Source organism: Ischnura elegans, chromosome 9 (genome assembly GCF_921293095.1).
Source record: "Ischnura elegans chromosome 9, ioIscEleg1.1, whole genome shotgun sequence".
Classification (NCBI taxonomy): Eukaryota; Metazoa; Arthropoda; class Insecta; order Odonata; family Coenagrionidae; genus Ischnura; species Ischnura elegans.
Window position 1 is genome coordinate 107,833,359 of NC_060254.1, and position 22,235 is coordinate 107,855,593.

General features: G+C 38.2%; 1 protein-coding gene across 1 annotated transcript in view; it reads right to left on the minus strand.

Moving 5' to 3' along the window:
- The window catches only part of LOC124165207 (thrombospondin type-1 domain-containing protein 7A-like), a 1,035,737-nt gene that overhangs the window by 497,730 nt on the left and 515,772 nt on the right, over positions 1–22,235 (minus strand). The gene's annotated exons all lie outside the window — the stretch shown is intronic.

A 22,235-nucleotide genomic window follows, 5' to 3' on the forward strand; every position in this document is an offset into this window, starting at 1 on the left:
AATACTCGGTCAGTTCAAAAGGAGCGAGCAAGCGGAGCGAGCAATCCTTTCTATGCATCATCCTATGATGGTAGCACAAAGTCTGTACTGCAAGCTACAGAATCCGAGAAAAAAATAAAGATTACAAATAGACCTTCAAAAGGCTTATATTTGAGAGAGAAACATTTCGCTATCATAGGAATAATTACTATAGCCAAGTTTTTAGGATAAAAATATTCAAATCAACCTTATTTTTCTGTAGATTAATTGAGTTAAACTACTTTTTTAGAAGGATTCCAAACTTCAATTACCCCCAATTATAATTAAATAAGAAGCTGAAGATTAAATTTAAGTTCAGCTAACAATTAGTAACTTATGTACATTTCTATATTCCCAAGTTATTTTTGATTACTTTAGTATTACATTCCCAAACATGCTGGCAATATATATTGCATGAAAAATATTATACACAATTTCTATCATATTTAGGCTATCTGATACTTTAATAAACAGATAGGAGAGGTATTAACATACTCTCAGGAAGATTTTAAATCCAATACTTACATAATATGGTATTACCTGGAGTATAGGTCATTTATACAAAAGTTAGCAGCCAACGATAAAAAAGCAGACATCGATAACCTCAGCAAAATTTATTTTTATTTAATGCATCAAAATTAATGGTAACCTAGGTTGTGGCAATACCTTAGAAACAAAACATAAATAAATATGTTCAAAGTTTAGAGGTATGTCAATTTTTTGTATATTCCATTATGTTCTTATATATATGTTTATATATACATATTTCTTTAAATTATATTGTATTATATATATAAAAAAACCCCAATTGTTCCTTCTTTATGTATAAATATTGTGTATCGTCTAATTCTCTGTATTTTATATTGTTTCACACTTTTTCTAACATAGCCCTGAAGATGATTTAAGAAAATAAATCGAAACGTTGGCTGCTAACTTTTGTATAAATGACCTATACTCCAGGAAATACCATAGTATATATTAAATAAGGTCAAGAAAAGAAAAAAATACCAATACTTACAGATAATTTGCACTATCTTCATTTACATATTACTTACTATCATGGCGGCGAAAGTATGCTAGTATTTTTATAAAGTTACAATAACATGAATTCTCCGCCAACAAATTCAATGTTGATGAGGGGAGATGAGTGCTTTTAGCAGCCGCTGGCCGTTTGCGACCCTCCCTTTCCCTCTGACCACTGAAACAACCCTCGCCACCCTGCATCTGAAGAAGTTTCGCCACTTAGTTTCTCCATGACATGTCCGCCTCCCTTACCCTCCCTCTTACGACCAATGACCAGAGCCTTCCCGATTTTCAAGTCCATCTCAGGCTTAGCAAGCATGCATTTCATTGCCTGTTAATTACCTGGCGACGTGGAAAATGTCCTTTGAGATCAAATGAACCGATGCATAGTATAACTATCAGGCTTCATTTGTCATTAACGTACGAGCTTGGATGAAAATGAGCTATAATGACAAAATGACTTGGAGAGAGCACTTGGAAAGAGGAGACTGTATGTAAGCCCCTCTGTGGATGTTAGAATTGCACAAGCAATAAGGGCATTGAATGGAATGCCAGTATACACTACGCCCAGCTGCGAGCTGTATTTTTATAACGGAAGAATATTAAAAACCTATCCCCCGGAATATGCATCTATCTCAGAACAAGGAGATGAATCATAATAATGAGCGTTAGTGTATGCATAGTCATGACGACATATTGAATAATGGAATCAAAGAGACTTGTGTGATTAAATAAAAATATATCAGATAATTTGAAAATTAGGCGAAGAAATATTGCACTCCCGCTAATTCCACGCACTCTCCGAATCCTTACTCTTGAAATTTTCATTGATATACATTGCACCACTAATTGCATTCATTAAAATACTGTCGTTAGGAATACCACGGGTGGTGAATAAATGTACCATTTAAACACCAGGGCCTCTATGGGTTAAAGCATTTTCTGGTAAGTATCCGGGGTATACATCATGGGTACGAATGACATCCAACATAAATACAAGTCATTAAGGCCCATACTTAAACCATATCATCGTATTATACACATACCATAGGCATCGGATTAAGCATATGTAGAAGGTGTTGTGGTGTTTAAAAGATGTAAACGAAGCACGTGTGCAACGACTAGCTGACGAAGTAATTGAGGGAAGGGCGGCATAAAAAATGATAGCTGACCTGATCGTATATCAATACGAGGTAGGGAAGTATGAAGGTTTAAAAGATAGAAGTATCTCACATATCCAACTAGGCCGACGCACCGACTGCTGAACTTGATGGTGGTGGCATGCTGAGGTAACGATAAGAATTAAAATCACGGAGGGGCAAGAGTACGCATCTAAGGAACAATTATAAAAATAATGCATTCAAGTTCAAGCTATTATTCTTATTGTTTCACAAATTTTTCCCTGTTTCATGTACTACAATAATTATCTTCCATTGCTGCAGAATACATTAATAACTGGAGTTATTCAGCAAAATGTAATAGAAAAACAAATAGAAAACTTGCCCCTCACGTGGGGCAAGAGTCCTCCCACTATGGGGCAAGAGTCCTAATCACAGTTTTCACATTTGAACTTTCCCTTTCCATAAAATGAGGTGCAAGATTCTTTCCTCCATGTTCCACATTCATAACACATTATCCAATTAACAATTGGTGGATTTGAGTACAATTCTCCACAACCTACATAGTCATTATTAGTTTTCCTGTGAAGTGAATGCCCTGTTTTCCCTCAGAAACCTCCGCTTAGTACTACAACCCTTCACTTTATTTTTAGATATCTTCACGTTTAGTGTCTAAGTGTTGGGGGAACTCGTAAGAATTTCACACCACTTTAAATTTTTTGCGCCGATTTTACGCTTGCAATGCTTTTGGATATGGTCTAATGCCCTCAAGAGAGACATGTGCCTCCCGATGTCTGCTAGGTAAAGTATTTTTGTAAGTTGTAAGCAATAAATAGTAAGCAGAGTAAAGTACTCAAGGTAGAAGGTTGTATGGACATGAATTTGGTAATGGAGAATAAGGAAGGAATATTAGAGAATAGAAAAGCTTCTCCGCCTTACATGACAAAACTAGATCAGCAGTGAGTTCTCGATCTCCCTTAAAATGTTTCAGCCAGTCATTATAAATGTCTAAATTAATGAATACCGAATCTGTCGTTAACAGAAGAGTTCCTGGAGGCGCTCCAACTGCAAGCTTATTTTCAATCTCTTTCTCGGAAAAATAAGGACTGGGGGAATGTACACTCATGCCTGTTCTTGGGTAGGTCGGACAACAACAGGCAGTATGTACCATATCTACGAATTCAACGCATTTAAAATTCTGGAAATAGGTAATATTTTTCGGATTCCCAATCATTGCATGCTATATCTTCTATTGCACATACTGTATTAAGACGTGTACGCAGAGACAATCTCCAAAATTTGTTATCCTAATGCTTCCCAACATGTTTTTCTCTTACAGTTTCCGCATTTTCTTTCAATACGATTATTAAAAAAAGTAAATATAATATTAATGGCAGAAACTATGAAGTCATAGAAAAAGCAATTCTATAAAGTGGGACAGGAGTCAGCGCCCGTGGGGCATGCGGACACTTGCCCCAGGACTCTTGCCGCAACAGCACTTGCTACACCTAATACGCCATTGGACAAACACATAGTGGACTGCGAATCTGCTGACTGCATGAATTTTTGAGATAAAGAATACGCATAAAGGAATGCTAGAGAAACGTAGCAATTAAATAAATACCCAAAGCACATATAAAAATTACGCGGCCCTACAAATTAGATAAACGTTGCCTAAAACTGAAAAATAAGATAGACACACGTTCTGTCGTTCGTTGTCTTCCACTAAACGTACCCCTGTGTTACATTTGGTCAAGTTAATGAAAGTGATTGACTACAACTGGCATCATCCAGGTATTTAGAGAAATATTTCGGAAAAGGATTCTTACCCCATGCGGACTTTTGCCCCTCACTCCCCTACATTAAAAAACCACGCAAATTTTCAAAATAGGTAAAAAATTAATTAAAAGCGGTTTTTTGAAATTATTCACCTCAGAAGAAACCTCATGCTGAGGCTGCCATCAATTGAGTATTCACTACTTGGCAGTAATACTTTTAAATATACAAAAAGTTAGGTAGGTACAGTTAGCTAATTGACAAAAATACCTAAGCATTGAGTGAAATAAGTTAAAATGAATTTTAAGGTGAACTTTACAAAAAGACACAATGGTGGAACTTCTGTGCTTACAAGATAAGTTGTTAACATTCGATGTAAAGGCACGGGAAGAATAAACAAGCAATGAATATACGAGATTTGATACATGTCTGATGCTGGTCAGGTCAACATCGTGAGGCGGCTTCGACACCGACGGTCTGATGCAAATCGCCCTCTGTGAACTAGAAAATAAATTTCAATCGTACTTGATGCTACAGAAATTATTTACGAAGGATTATATAGTCGTGACTGCATAATTTTCTTAAGAACCACGCTATTATTTTTGAGCTGACTCAGCGTCGGCATCGCTCCGTGGAATGGTCATCGGTTTCGGCGTCTTGGCGACGTATTAATCTACATTCTCCACAATCAAGGAGCTGGTTTCCAGCGAATAATCCGCTGCCAAATGGTTAACATCCCTTCAAAGCCCGGCGAGCAAACTCCTCCGAATTACACCTCAGACAGGGGTAAGGTAAACCGATCGCCAGATGACCTCAAACAACATACGATAAATCAAATGGAGACCCTGCCGCCATTAATACCTTCCTATGCTTTTTGCACAACATCTTGCGTGATCGTGTGCGTGGATGAGGGCGCTAAACTCGAGCAAAAAACGTTCTCGTGGAGTCTGGAATAGAGAAAGAGAGAGGAAAGAAAGAGGAAGGCAAGAAACGTGTTGTGGGAGCAACGCAAAAGAGACGTCGCAAGAGTGATCCGCTAACCTTGGGAGGCGGCGGCGGTTTCCCTAGCGAATTCGGACAAAAAACGGGCGCAGAGCGGGGAGTGGCATGTGTTACCATGGGGATACGGAGACAAAAAGGTGCGGCAGCGAAACAAGCAATTAGTGTCCTGGTTTTAGGATGTTGTGAGTGAGACGCGAACGCTTTGGCGAATTAACGAAGGAAGCAGAGAGAATGAGATGAGATAGCGAGCGAGGAGAGAGTCGAAGGGAAAGGAGAAGCAAGGTGGAGTTGCGATTATTGTTGGGAGAAAAAAAGGGGGCGTTACCCTTTCCTGCGTGCTCGAGATTAATGATTGGACTTCGCAATGAGAGAAATATTTTTCATCCTCGCTCGATCGCAAGCGAGCACTTTGAATTATTCATGTATGAAAGGGGGGTCATTTTCCACGTGACATTAATGGTTAACGGTTAAGCTCGAAGATTAATAATGGAGTATGGTGAACTACGGATCCACAATTACTTTTTACTCATGGGTCCCCAAGCTGATGGAATTTCGCTTCGACGCTGCAATTGGGAGCGAGAACGGTCATAAACGGTATCAGTGTACTGGATGTGTATTTTTTCAATGCATTTTTGAAAATGAATCACCAATGCACACGAATTTATATCGTACTAAGAACTATGGACAGAGATTCAATTCCAATTTACAACTTTATTACAGCTTGGGACTATTTTTATAGAAAAAATTAAATTTCAAATAATAAATTTTATACAAAATAAATTTTAAGTGTCAGTTATTTATTCACCGCAAACCAATTAGAAAATCTATTTGTACGCTTATCCTTTACTTTTAAAAGGATTAAATAGCCGATTTCTAAAGGATTTTTTACTAAAGCAAAAACAAATCTATCACTCATCAACTTCATCGCTAAATCTTTTGAAGAGTCCATAATTAATTAATCTACATAATATTTTTTATTTAGCAAATAATGAATGTAAAATAAGGAAATTGGTTGGTAACAATAGGCATATTTTATGGAAACGTTTAATGAATAATTTTCAAGAGGAAAATCCTGCCCATTAGATCTAATAATAAAATTAACTTGAACTCGATGAACAAACTCACGATTTAATTCTGACAAGTTTCTGTGGCCGTCTTCTCGTATATCCACCGAAAGAAAGAACCTCCCTGAAGGATGAAATTCTTAAAATATTCGCAAGAGATAATTTAGTTGATAAAAATTCACTTTTGCTCGGTTGGCCTCGCTGTTTAGCATAAAACATCAGATAGGAAGTTAAAAGTTATCAGAATAAAGTTCTGAGGTGGCAAAACACGAATCGCCCCACAACGGTTTTTACGACATGCAACGAAGGCTATCCAACGGACGCACGATTGAGTTTGCCAAAACTTCAAAGAAAACACCGTCTGAGGTAGTTTACCCTGATAACAAATCGAAGACGCGCATAACCGTCAGCCATAAAATAGAACTCATAAGACCACAATCTTAATTTTTTGGGTGACTGCACTCCAGTTTATAAGATGGGCGTAGCCTGGGTATCTCTGGTCATGAATCATGATATTTAAGCCATTAATCATTTTGAGGTTCATATCTGATGAATCGGATAAGCGACTTGACAAGACCATAGTATATTTAGCACACATTTTCCTCAGAAAGTGGAAGGCAAAAATAAAACCTTGGCCGAGAAGTGGGTAATCAATCTACGAACAAATTAAACACTGCCTCTGAGTGGGGTTACACTCATCTACACACCCGAATTATTAAATGAACGTCATACGAAAACGTTTTCACTAACGAACTTTGCGAAATTAGAACCTGTAAAAAGGCTATTTTATTAGCCAATAAATAGATTTTTTCGGCCTTTATGTGTTAATAGTTAAGGTAGACTATTTGAAATCTAGCAGAACGCAAACTATTTAATAATGGATAAAAATAAATGCCGGGTGGACTAAGTCTTCAACGTTGAAAATCATTTTCTGGTAAATAAAAGGAAATTTGTGGCAATCTCCTATCAATGCATGTAGCAATTAAGTCTATGAAAGACTATCGTTGATGGCTATGATGCATTTTGATAAATATGTATGTACTTGTAACATATCCACCGCAGTAGGATCTTGATATACCCAAAGATGAAGCCTAGGTTTTGAATGACATATAACAATACGTATAAATCAGTAATAACGTGTGAAAATTAAGTTTTTACGGTTCGATGAAGCTAAGTTTTGTTTGACGATATTCTAAGTCACACGAAGCAAATTATAGTTTGTTTATACTATGGAGGTGTATCCTAACTCTGAGTCCATCATACACTTGATCACCACGCATTTTCTTCGCTCTGATGAATTTCTCTTTTGTTAAAATTATCCCCCTGAAGTAATGCGAAATCATTGGTTGAACTTGAAATTCCAACCTTCTTAGTGATTAAAAAGTCTAATTGGAGTCAGGTTTAATATTAGGTATAACAAAAATACCACATCGAACTCAATCATCAACTGAACTGAATTTATTACTTATGCAGGCTTCCGCGGGTCGATGAGTATGAAGATACGTCTCTTTCGGGTAATACACCAAGTGGGTCCATTGTTCTCGGAGCCGACTGTAACGCCGGCGAAACTGTCGTCCGAGAACAATGGACCCACGCGGTGTATTACCCGAAAGAGACGTATCTTCATACTGAACTGAATTTAGTTGCAGTGATTGCAATGCTACTTCATTTCAATCGAACACCACCTGTCCAATATTCGATTTGATTGCCTTGGTTTCCCTTCCTCTCATACGATTGAAACACTGCATATTTTCCATTGACAGACGCCTTCTCATCACGCAGCATACCCTCCCAAAGGTCGGTCGGCTTCCATTTGTTTTATGCGCCCTAATTTCCGGAGAGATCTTTTTCCAATTTCCCACACGTCGAGTTTTTTATTATTACGGATTCTCAAGACGTTGTCGTTAAGCCACTTATTTCCTCAACTTCCAGCAGAACGTTAACCATTCTACCACTCCTCAGAGTCCGTTTCACTCGCTTGAATCACGATAGCTACTAAGACGGTAGGACTAACCCACCCTATTCACCAGGTGTTGGCGCCGTGACGCAAGACTACCCGTTCATCATCAGTGAAAATTCACTCCACATAAGTCTCAGGATAAAGTCACGGATTACTTGTGAAGACTCCGGTTGCCTACCCACGTAATCCACAGTTGAAAGAGACCGATCAACGATGGGTGCCGGGTTCGAGCCCCTGGTGAACCTTTTGACATCCTACATGCAAAGTCCTCGAAATTCAAAGTGGCCCCCTCCCACCCTCAAACTGTGATACACACGAGCCTAAACCCTCTCCTATAAAGAACAACATTCGGGTTGAAACAAAAAAGGAGCAAAATGCAATTCGGGAATTGTTTTCGCAAAAAAAAAACAATTATATCGTATCTAAACTAAAAACTAAAGGAAATAACTGATTGATAATGACTCCGAAAATAGAATATGAGGCGTGTGCACCACGTGTTATGCTGTGTTGTAATACTTTTAATGTGTTTCAATTGAAAAAATTGTGATAAAGCGAAAGAGCTCAATATTTCCTATCCCAAAAAAAATTGTTTTTCTTTAACAAGAGTACCTATCGCTTCCACTCAGTTCCTCTCCTCTCGTTATGCACTCTTTTTTTTTAATATATTATGATCGAAATATTATTGTTGTCCATAGGTTAAAGGTTTTGACGTTAATCAGCATTTTCATTAACCCTTCACTGCATTTTGTACCAAAATTATATGATACACTGTACTCATTGCCAGTTATTTCCGAAGGGCACTACGCAGATATAATACAACCCGTCTTATTTCTATATGGTTTTGGAAGCAGACAGTAGGTGCCAAAGTTGACCAGTTTCTAATTATGTTGAAGGAAGTCAGCTCCCCACATGAGAAACATGTAAGAGAATTTACCCGAGTGATATCTGTACATGTCATTAGTAAAAGACGGGCGCCAACGAGAAGTTTCCAATTAGTACGTGAAATGAAAACATTTTGCCGAAAATTTCCAAATTTGTCACACAAATCCATTTAATGGAAACGTAGTCTCTACAACCATAATGTTTCATATGTCACGCATAAGAAAATGTCTCACTAAAAATTATAAAATAGCAAAAAAAAGTTAAAAATGTAGTAATTGAAGTTTTTCTGGATATGTTTCATAAGGAAAAAAATAGTACGTAATTAAAATTTATACAGTTAAGGGTGAAACCATACAATGAGTTAATAAATGAGGGTCAGGAAAAAGGAGCACTTATTTGTTCGGCTATTCTTAAGGGACACCGAAAATTTAAAATTTCATGAGACTTACGTGCCTAATAAAACTTTACCTCAGCACTTCCTTGTAAGAAAGTTTCTTATTTTTTAGGAATGGAGAAATGTCCGAGAGAGTTCACTATATTTACTCTGAGGATATCAAACGATAAATGATGACGAAAACTACCATGAGAGCTAAGAGAGATTATAAGACAGGAGAGAATGGTTTGAAATTTGCTAGAACGAGATACACAACGCCTATTAACAGTATTTTTCCTTAGTCAATATAATACATGCGATGGTGGTTGGCGTAACATGATGAAACTCCTTCATGATGCACAAAGGTTAAGAAAAGACTTAGCTGTTTCACAAAATAAACATAAAATATTTTGTGAAACAGCTAAGTCTTTTCTTAACCTTTGTGCATCAATATAATACAATGATTAATAAAGTTTTATCAAATGGAGCGTGTACGTCAGAGGCTTTTTTTTGTGAAACCAAAAATTCAAATTTGACTGGTTAAGAAACTTCAAGAGAAAAGTAAAAATTATTCAGTATTATGAAGATGCAGCATATAATCAGCGAATTTTTCAGGCTGTTTGGTTCAATCGTGTAGGTATATGAGTATAATGTTCAGGCAAAAGTTAGATACATGACGACAAAATTTCTCACATCAATAGTTTAATTTTCGACTGATACAAATAAATGATTATACCCACAATTTACCGCTATCCATCGCCGTATTTATCACATATGTGTTTGTAAAAAGTTCGAAGATTATTAGTTTAACAGCGAATATAAAATATAAGTATCTCAAAAACTCACGGGAAACAAAGTTAAACTCTACAAAGAAACTTAAGTCTCAGCCTTCGGTCTCTAGCGGTCCACGTCATTAACTAAGCTTAGTTCCATGAATAAATAAATGAGTGTTATCGCCAGTGTAAACACAGTCTTTTTAAGTTTTCACGATATAACGGTCGATGTGAGACTTATGAAACTTAATGCGTGTATAATTTAATAATCAAGCTCTTGGAACGCAACAAAATCATTGCAAACACAAACTTTTTATCAGGCCACACTTTTACGATCGACTTAAGCCCACATAATGCCTCAGCGGTTAAATCTCATCCTTTGCTTTTATTTTTTAGCATAATATCAAGACTCATTCATCCCGAGAGACAAAAGGGAGCGTCTTGGAAGGGAAGGAAAGTGTGAGAAATAAGGAAGTAAACAATCTTGGGGTGTTTCCCTGGCGTACCCTCGCTTCCTCTTCTTTTCTCCGCAAAAGAGCTTCGCTTGAGACGCGATAAGGCTCTTCCCATCCCTCAGGAACACTAAACTCTGAAAAGATTTTCGACGTGCGTCGTGGGGAAAGGAACGTACAACGAAAGCTTAGAAGAGAAAGGAGTAGTTTTTATGAAAAAAATATTATTTACGGCGCGGGAAATTAAACTTCAGTTTTAAAGGCTTTCAAAATGATTAGCGTTTCTGCTTTCATAAGAGCACTTTTTCAAAGGCGAAGGTGTTTTAAAGACGCTCACATTAAACAGTAATTAAGCCGACAACATCCATCACACCCAGATTTAAAGTTCGCCAGTGCGAAACACAAGTGTTACGCATTTATTTACAGAGATTTAAAGGAGCAAAAAAGCATAGGCACAATCAAATGACTCAGCGTCAATTATTTATAAATAGACGTGCTAATAGTCCTTTATCTGAATTGGCAAATGACATGGAATTAGCTCATTAAGTATTTAGTGAATGGCTGTGCAGATAAAGAAAATTTTAAATTACTTGCGAAGCACCACGACACAAACAAACGGCCGCCTTGGCCAGCATTGCATGTTAGAAGAAAAGCAAATGACTGAGAACCCGTTGCAGTGCAGTTCTTCCCGGTGAACTGCACTACAGCTAGTGAAGCAGACAAATTGAATGAATTGAATGGGATCTAAGCGTAGTAGGTAGCACAAAATTGGTGAAATCCCCTTTCGGTGTCTAATGTTCTCACTAAGAAAAAAATGGCTGTCTCTACGAATTTATTGCGTACCTTTATTATTAGGCAAACTTGCGTAGTATGCCGTTAATCTTGAGGAAATTATGCAATAAAATATTTTTATCGAAATATTAAGGTTTTAAAATACTTCTGCAACTCTATACGAAAAGAATACTTTTAATGATCTCACCCAAGATACGAATAGCGATTTTCGCGCAGCCTCTCCCTCTGTCTTCATCTCATTGGAAAATATCATTTTCCCTGCCAGAAAATCTAGCGGTTTCAACTCTTTGAAATGGATTATCTAATTTCTTTTCAAAATATGATGATAGCTATTTTATTGTAAAAATATGCATGCATAAAAACATGTATTTCGTCATTTAACCGATAAAATTTAAAGACGCGTTTTTATTCTGAATTTTCTAGAGCTTCGTGCAATATAATAAACATCCCCAATAATTGGCTTGGAAGAAACAATAAATGTGCATAGTAATAAGCCAGCCGGAAAACGAGGCCCCCCGATTTAGATATAGGCCTCCTTTACTTTCGACATTGCATCGGGAAATTAAAACTTTTTCTGGCTTCGGAAAGCTGTCCAACAGGTTTCATCATGAAGCAAAACACGTTTCCACAGGTTTCGTATTCCAAGAAAAACATTTATTCTCATCGGATTGGACGGACAATCTTCGGGTAGTCCTCGTGCTCCTTCATATGCGCTCTTTTCCAAAGACGAAAAATTTGTGTCCTCCTTAAAAAAGAAAAATGCCCTTCTGAAAAAAAAACTCGGGCGGATTCCCTGAGATTAAATGCGAGCCCTCCCACGTAACAGGAGAGCAGGCAAATAAAAAAAACACGCCGCACACAGATATCACGCCGCGTGTATATCCTTGAGGACTGCTCTTTCTCTCCCGGAGGCCCCTATACGCTGCGCGTGGCTGTGGCACAGGAAATCTACATTTAACTCAATTAGCATACATAAGCAGACGAAGAGATTCCTCTCGTGCAACCTCGGTCGGACAATGGGGACAAGGAGAGTTAACTCATCTGCCGCCTGCTCCTTTCCTTCCAGACCCTCGGGCTACGTACGCAACATGAGAAATTCCCTCACCCGAAATCCCACCCCCTCGCCCCCCCCCCGCCAAAGAAACGAAAAAACATGACTGCCGGGGACATTTATTCCGAGGCGCCATCTTTTTTTTCTCCCCCTCCCTTCGTGTCCCGAAAATCCTTGTTTGCATCCCGTAATTTATCGCCACACCTTTCTACGTTTTCTTTCTCCTCTCCCGGAATTCCTCTCATCGATCCTCGTTCTACCCTTTACCACCACACCACCTTCCGGACTGGTTCCAAACTAAGCGACTCAATCTCACTCCGTACCTTGCGCTGCTCGTATTGCACGACGCACCCATTGACTCATTATCCGCTTTCTTCGAAGGAGAGTCATGGAATGCGGCATGAAGACGATTTAATTTTGATGTAAGGGGCTTCGCTGCACTCCTTTCGTTAAAAAACGTAACTTTGTCAACAAACACACTTTAAACACACGTCATTTGCTAAACACTAACGATTTTTTGTTGACCAAATATTCATCGCGTTTATTTCTTTATGAAATAATTCTAGTCAACATCATATCACAAGAAAAGTAACTACATTTTACCAAGATCTCGACCTGCTAAAAATTAAAAAGCCCAATGCTTTAGCTAAAAAAGGAAAACGTTTTCTGGGGAGGGAGATAGAATACCATCCGTAATAAGAATATTAAATTGCAAAAACTGAGGGTCTGAGGTGTGACATTTTGGTAACGATTCATCATGATTCATATGATTTGGTAACGATTCACTATGCTAAATTATTTGTTCGACAAAAGATTATGTTATTCATGTGACCTGGGTTTCGAAGTATCCTCACCAAGTTTTACTTCTAAACGCAGTTCAATTAAGCAAATGATGTTCATGTTGAACAACGAAGTATTGTCACAACTTAATGATAAGATGGATGCAGCAAAATTTTCATTTATCTTAATTCAAAGATTCTCCTGGCAACCACTGATAGTTTCTCTATCTCTAAACCACATCAAATGTCCGCAACTCCAATTCCTTGTTCGCTGCAAAAATTAGAACTCCACTCCTCTCCCCTTCTCTCCTACGTAGATAACTTATTTCTCGCTGTCCTTCCGACCACGCACGTACATTTCTCACCTCCCTCGTGGTATTTTTTATCATTCATATCCCATTTTCCCTACCCCTCCTCACAAATGAACTGCGTGCGAACTCCACTTTATTATAATATTCTCGGGAAGATATCCTCGGAGTCAGCGGACGCCCGACCCTTGCTCGCAGTTCACAAAGCAGCGTACTTTCCCCATGAGCAGCAACACGTCCCACAGAAAAAAAAGTTTTAAACAGGTTCGGCAGAAAAGCTGCCTTTTTTCATCTCGTGCGAAACTTGTAAGGGGCCACAAGCGTACACGAAGGTCAAAAATGAAACTTTTGAATGAGATAAATAAGTAACACGACAGGCGAAGTTTAAATACGTACGTGAAAGCACTCCGTGCCTTTGTAATAAGGAATGCAGAATTTATATTAAAGGAAAGGTTCCTGTTCTTCGCAGACGGAACTATCATGAATTACAAACAAACCATCGAGCTTACCCATGCGTACACCCTTATCCATGCAAATACCATGCTTACGAATAAGCTTTCAACCGTGCAAATAAAAAAAGACGGTTTATCATTGTGCACATATTTTATGCGTAACAATGACGTAAAACATCATTTTAAGATATAACTGCCCATTTTTTCGACGGGATGAAAATATTCAGGACAGAAACAATGGCCACAATAAAATTGGTATCGGCAATGATTTTCAAATACGCATTCATTTCTGTAGCAAAATCAGCATATTTGGCTTGACTTATCGGTACACTAAGGCGATAGTTCATCACATATAATCCATGCGCATACTTTGAAATAGCCAAATTATTGCGATAGCCAGGGAAAAAAATATAATATTCGCACGTATCGTCTCGGAAACTATAAAATCTATCCTTACTTTTTAAACATTTTTTACGACAGTTTCAAAGTGTGGTCCATTAGAACACCAACAGAACTATTCTTTCTGGCAGCATATTTCACTAACAATAAAATAAATAACCACATTATTCCTACATCACACTCCGATTCACATTTCCATTTCTAATATCACCCTATAATTCCATACCTTACGAAACCGACGGCTATATTTTAGTTATTAGCAGTTCTAAGTGAGAATTTCTCCATGCAAGCAATGAACGTCCTCTCTTCAGGATTAATTAATCTACAGTCAGCGGAGGCCTCAAAACTTACTCTTATTGCCGCAAAGCCTTGTGTCTGCCCTCCGTATTGTTGCAAAATAAGAGTCATGCACTTGACAGCGATCGAAATTCCAATTACATCCTATTTAACGTAACGTAATTTTCAGTGACTATCATTTAAGAAGTAGAGGAAAGAGACAGATTCGTAAAAGCCTTCCTCAAAACGGTCAGACTGTCACATATTTTATACTTTTATGTCCTGATATTTTACTTTACAAATTTTACCCTATACTGCCTGCCAAAGCTCCCAAAAAGGCATTATGTAGATATATTCAATCCTTCAAATAGATATCTGCGCCATGCCAATTAAATAAAGGCACAATTTGCCACGCACTCGATCAATGAAACAAGTTAATTGTAAAATGAATGATTTCCTCACTCCCACAAAACTTTCACACACTTCAAACACATACCCCGACATTTTACTGGACCACATACACCCTACTCTAACCGTCGTACACTTAACAATCACCTCAAAGGGTATTATGCAGATGTACTCCGTCTCAAACGCCTCTGAAGTCCAACGTGACTTCCTAATCTTTCATACTTAAATTGGGGTAATATACATAACATTAAATTTACATGACCGACACAATGAGACATACACCCATTGAGCTCCACAAAAGGAACTACGCAAATGAACATCTTCCTCACTTTTACTTGACTACATGTATCTTGCAGTACCCGCCATACACCCTATGATCGTCTCAAAAGGCATTATGCAGATGTACTTCTGCGTCAGCCTCCTTCCCACTTCCATATCTCTCTCTCTCACTCGGCCGTAAGTGCGTCTTCACTTCCAAGAAGAGCGGTTCTCTCTCGTCCCAACCACGTTTCCCATTTCCAAGGCAAACCTCCCGACAACTTCCGCGCTCTCCAACATCGACACCTTACTCTAAGGGGCGCTAAGTGGGGCCTCGCAAGAGGAGGGTGGCCGGGCGCCTGACGCTGGGGGGCGCTGGTGTTCGAGTCGTGACGCGGCCCCCTCTGCCCCAAGGGCACGCGAAAGCTGCTAATGCCCCTCAGCATCAGCAGAATGGCCTGCTATCCACCACCATGTCGAGAGATTTTTAGTCGAAGGCACTTTATTCAACTATCTTGGAACTTTAATGACATTTTCAAGCATCAACCCCTTCCAATTCGATTAATTTTCCGAATATCGTGCTCCTATTCTCTATCTTTTTTTTCTGTGGTTCTCTTTTAAATGGTATGTAGTTCAATAATATTTTGTAATTTGTAATAAACGTATAACCGTGAAATAAATGTGATTATTAAACATGGAGAACATAGCTATCGCTACTCGAATAAAATCATTTTATTCCTTACAATGCATCATGTGTCATGAAATATGAATTATTCATATATAATATGAATGTTTTAACATTGTTAAGCTTTCAAAATAATTATATTGTTCCACTAACAAGTAGTGCTAAAATTATGAAAATCCGATGACGAGATACACTAGTCATTGCGCGGTTTGGCATCGAGAGTTCATGACGAGATAGACTTGTCATTACAGTGCAAATGGTTAATCACCTTAAAAGTTTATTTCAGATATGAGATATGAAGTGAAACGTTTTGCACTTTCCACATAAAACTTTATGAAACTACAATCGATATGTTTCGCTTCATGACATGAGTTTCGAGATGTTTAGTCCTGACAATGCTGCAGTGCAGCGAAACATAAGGACTGTAGTTTAATAAATTTTTATGTGGAAAAGTGCAGTGTTTCACTTCATATCTCATAATGGATCTCCATAAAGTATCTGCCTCATGCATCCAATTTATTTATTTAAGATAGTTAAGGGATATTTCACAGGCTACGGAGTGCATTATCAATTAGAACAGACCGATGATATAAAAATACGTTTATTCGATGTGTAAGTTTTAGAAGCTTTGAATTAATGAACATAGTGGCAAATAATTTAAAGTTTTTTTTAATCTCCAAAAATGTACAGAAACCATTTAATCTCTTCAGAGTGACTTCATAACTCTGGGTAGGTACCTAGCTAATCATGACAGTAACACTCGAAAGTGAAAGCACAAAGCACCGCGCCAATTCTCGCTCCTTGACGCCATCTCTCATCCTGCAACGCCTCGACCTCTGCATACGACTTTCCGAGAACTTTCCTTCGCGTCCCTTTAAGGCGCTTCCCTCGCCTTCCACTCCGTCCCTCGCTCCGACATCCGATTCACGACACCCGCCCTCAACATCTCCTATAATCTCGGGCGCCATTCCAAACACTCAAAAAACTCTTCCACATTCACTGCTTCCTCCTTTTCTCTCCTTTTCTCTTTCTCTCGCTTCGGAGCGTAAGCTGTCGCACTTTCTCTTCCTCACACCCCACCACTCTCTCCGCTTCTTATTCTCTATCGCAAATTTTCCCAACCATTCGCTCTCTCCGCCCTGCCGCTCTCCTCAGCTCCTTTGTTTGAATATCCTTGCGTTTCCGCTTCATCAAACGCAACTTCTTCCCGAGGGAGCTCGACCGAAAACGCTGAGCTTTTCCCTCATATCAAGCAGCATGTTATATTTTTCCGGCCATTTCTCCCTCGAATGACGCTGGATGTGAATGCGGGTGACTTAAATCCAATGCAATCTTGCCATGGCACATTGGTCGAACAAAATTCATCGGCGCTGTAATACTGGAAAAGAACGAATCGTGAAAAAAATTGAAGATAGCTATTGAACAAGCATTACGGGTTAATATTATTTTCATTAAATATAATAACGAATAAGGCTTTCATTTTTTACAGATAATTAACCTATACCTTGTAATAAAGACAGAATATCCAATATATTTCCATACCGGGTCGATTTTTTGTAAGCTTGTTTATTGTAAACCACGACCGCAAAGATTTTTTTAAAGATAAATATATACAGTTTAATTTTTAAATATTGAAAACGTTTTCGGCAGAGACTTTGAAAATTTTCGATAGTATTAAAACAATCTCGACATTACAAATGCTTAAATGATACTTATTAACGTTTGCAAAATATCAAGGATAATCGGTGTTGTTCTTCGAATTCTACGAAACCTTAAGATGGGACAAAGTTTAGATCGGGTCCACTTATGATGCATGCAAATATAAGCCACTCAACTATTACAAAATCACGTCTAAGAAAGCAACATTTTGATTCGCCAGCGCAATTTCCTCAACTTCAGGAGATGCATTTCCACGACATTTCTTCAGAATTTAACGTTGAATTTGATACCGCATGACTTTGACCTAACACAATTATTTTCACAGGTACATGAGATAAAACACTTAGTTTTACCTTATTAAACTCCAAATTCCTTTTCTCAAAAACATTGTGTGCATAATAACTCAAGTGTATGGAAACAGCAACACCCCGATTCATAAGAAAATTTTCTCGACTTAAAAGAGGCCTGATATTTTTCCGACCATTTCGTCCGAGAATAAACTTGAATACAAATTTAGATGAATCAATTCGACATAAATTTTTCCGCGATACAAATGTGGAGCTAAAATAATCTTAGACTAAATAACGTTTATTCATTATCGAAGTTCCTGCAAGTATCTGCTATACATTTATTTCCATGTTACATCGGGATTACAAAATACCTCAGTTCTGAAAGGATAATTCCTATATTCACTCTTATACAATGAATGCGTCAACAAGTGTCAAGACTTTGTTTCTTAACACGCCGCGGACTTTTAGACGAATTCGCTCATTGCGCCGACGTGTTTCTCTTTTTACTTTCGTTTCAATACTTTGATCCTTTCCATTTGAGTTTTCGTGTGCATACGACTACGCACTCCACGTAGGTCACTCAGATTCATCAAAGACTTCTTCACGTACATTAGATCTTGATATGATGCACATACGGCATGTAAATAATAAATAATAAACTCAATCACTCATTTTTGACTCTTACTAGCACTTGATCGACGTATTCGATTCATAAAGAAGTATATTCATTTCAAACCCAAATATCGAAAGCCAATCTAACACCCTTAATAGAATAGTTCCGTGAGACAGCCTGGATTGGTATTCATGTAATATAAATCAGTGATTCATCAATCAACTGCTCCGATTAAGATTAAGTCAGATGAATAAAACGGTTGGAACGTAAATCTCATTATTGGGAATATTACGGTCATATTGTAATCCAATGCGTTGAGAATGGTTCGATTACAAATCACAAATATAAAGCAGGATTTTTGTCATTTTCGCCATTTCAGGTGAACTTTGTTCTTACATCACTGCCAGTACCAAGCCTGCTCGCACATACAGCTAGGAATCGCGAGTAAAATGTAGTCGTAACTGATCGCTACTCACACGGACTAGGTGTAATCGAGACCGAAGAGTAATTCTCCAGTCTCCTCCTGTAGTCTTTGAGTGAGCTCACCTTCCCTTCACGAACTCGCTTCCATTCGCACTGCAAACACGGCCTGCGCCACTTTCAACCCTTCTTCCATTTCCACCTCACTCCACTTAGAGCAGACCGCTCCTCTCTCTTGGGAGACAAAGAGAGAGAGATTTCTTCCCTCTCTCTCTCACCCCCATCACCCATTAAACGCTTAACTCGACCCTTATTTTCTTTCTTACAAACATCATCACTCCATCTCACGGAGAAAAAAGAAAACACGCGCAGGTGCTCGAGAGGGGGATAAGAAAAAGAAGTGGAGGGGGAAGGAGGGGTAAGGGGGGAGAGAGTGCTTTAGAGGAAAGCAGGAAGGATTTGCAGCGATTTAAGCGTCTGTTTAAGCGTGAAATCTCTAGGTAGCGATGCATTTGTACAACATAATAAAGTTAGTTCAATAGCGGGAAGCACCCTCTAAAAATATAATACGAAGATACGAGGGTCGTTCGATAAGTCGTTAGAATTTACAAGCAGCACTCGTGACTAGTAAGCTGTTACAGTTACAGCTTTATCCATGCCATAGTTTCATCTTTGCTGCCGATTGCAGTGAACAATTCTCATTTGTGTATGAAAATTGATAAAAGTGAGCTTCGTGTGGAGTGCAAACACTTGTTTTTAAAAGTGTTAACGCCGTAAGGAATCAAAGCTGAGCAGTATGAAGTTCATGTCACATCTGCTCTTCTGTTTGCAACTATTACTTTCTGTCCCAAGATTTCGAATTCTATTCTAGTTAAGATATTGATCACTCTCATACAAAGCAAAGTTAAAGTAGATGCCGGGGGTAGTGGCTGCACTGTTACACATGCATCACTAAACACTTTCTCGAAGATATATCATTCTCTATGTGCACACGTTAAGTTTAATAGTATCACGAAAATGATCGATAAAACCGACTGAGAAAAAGTAAAATATCAGAAGGCAACACAATAAATTGATGGAGGTTACGGGTGGAAACATGCCATGAACTTGAAATGCCGAAGTAAAAGCATCAAGATGAATGCGATTGAAATCGCGCTCCACTGAAATATGTTCAACATTGAATAAAATCAACTACTTTGGGCGTTACTTTGTGGAACGATGAAATGCTAATGGCGAAACATAACTCAGTACTTTTCCACAAACTTTTTATTATTAGCTGTCAACTAGTTTCGACGTCTATACCGTCATTATCAAGACACATCTTATTTAGCCTTGACAATGACGGTATAAACGTCGAGACTAGTTGACAGCTAATAATAAAAAGTTTGTGGAACTGTATAGGGTTTTGTTTCACCATGAACTGCTCAAAATTGGTTTACCACGGATTGATCGTAAGTACACCATATGAAAATGCCTTACTCACTCTCGTGCACAAAAAATTATTCTGAAGCATCTGCGGTAATCACGCATGAATGACATTTAACCGTCAAAACACTATGCATATTTACAGGGAATGAAATGGAGGCATGGGTTCGATATTTCAATACTTTCTAATAATAAAATAAGGGAATGAAAACAACGAATAAAAGATAAAAGTCATGAACAGGTAAGAGGCCTCAAATGACACTGTGATTTTCAGATCACACAGAATAGAGCCACACCGCTATCTTTCATGTTAGTATGGCGAGCGTAGACCGCAATATTAATCCGTTACGCAGCAAGTGCTCTTCCGGGAGAATTGGGGGAAACAAAAGACAGTCTGTTGATCAATAAACCTAATCTATATGTTAATTCCGCACGTTTAAATGTGAGTCGCACCCATCGCCACGCGGAGGAATTTTTTGATCAGGGGAGAGAGAGAGGCAGGGGTGCAACCCTTTTTTCGTCAGGGTATTCAATAAAAAGGGTAACGGGGACTAGGGGAACGAGGACACGTTCGGAACGCCGAGGAATTTATTCATCTCTCCAAGCCCACGTCGCTGCCTGGATATGGCGTTGAAGAGCGGATAACCACGGGCAAGCTGAAGGAAGGGGTGTATGATTACGGAAGGGGCCACTTGACACGAAAAAATTCCGCTCTTTTTATCTTTCAATCCCCTCCCCCCCCCCCCAACTTCAGATCTTGGCAATTATCTACCCTCTCCCCTTGATACGATCGCTATAACACTATCGATCGATAAAAAAACATCACCACCTTTGCTCGCATTAATATCAGCGTAATTAATTCTCAAGCCCACATTGATTTGGACCCTAATACTTAACGTCGGCATTTTCGATTTAACGAAAAGATAAAAACATTATGTGCCACAGGCGATAAGAAGAGCTTGAATCCGGATTAATACGACTCAGCGGAGTGAATGGGATATTTTTGTATCTAGAGATAATGCCACTTCAACTCATCACCTCGTTTGCTGGTTTTCATCCGCTGATTCCTGCTTTTAAAGCGATAACAGTACCATTTATGGAAGAACGCGAATTAAACTTTTATGATGAAAGGATATAAAATTTCTGAAAAAAAATTTTTTCTCACAAACTCTTATAAGACCACATTGGGACAACATAAAATTATCTTTTATTGAAATTAAAATGAAAAAATATGAAATCAACTAACATAGAGGAGCATTATTTGGAATGAATGAGTAAATACACTTACATTGAATTTAAACCCTCAAAGTCAAAATTCTACCTAAATATCTACCATCATTGTACTGCAGCAAAATATGATCATTAGATGCCTATACTGGAACTCGTATTACACTGGGGTGCCATTAGAATCAAGAGCAAATACTGACTCAAACTCAAAACAGGAAAGGATAAATTACATTCTAAATTCGATTCCTTAAAAAAAAGCAACACACGAGATCTGTAAGTGTACCATATTCTCTTCTGAATGCTTTAGAGGCTGTAAAGGAGATTTTAGATGGCAGAGGTGCCAAAGAGAGGAACTGAAATGAGACAGTGCTATTGGAATTTAAAATCCGCAACCTCCACTGCAGCAAAAATAACTCATTTTAGCAAAGGCTAAAATATTTGTGAATTGTATAACTATTGAGTTTTCCACATAAACTGTAGTGAATACTCAAGAAAGAAAAAATTATTTCCAATTAGGTACATAAAAATTGACTAAAAACAACAGGGAAGTAAAAGCGTTTGGCAGAATACAACGAGGAACTGAAAGAAAAAAAGTAAAGAGATACCTGGATAGGGATATTTGGATGGTGTTTACCACATTTTCAAAAGGAGAATAAAATCGGTTATAAAGGTTTCTTCTCGAAGAATTATGTAGGAAAATGGAGACTACCACAGATTGGCAATCATGAGCTATTAGCACGTCATATTAGAGT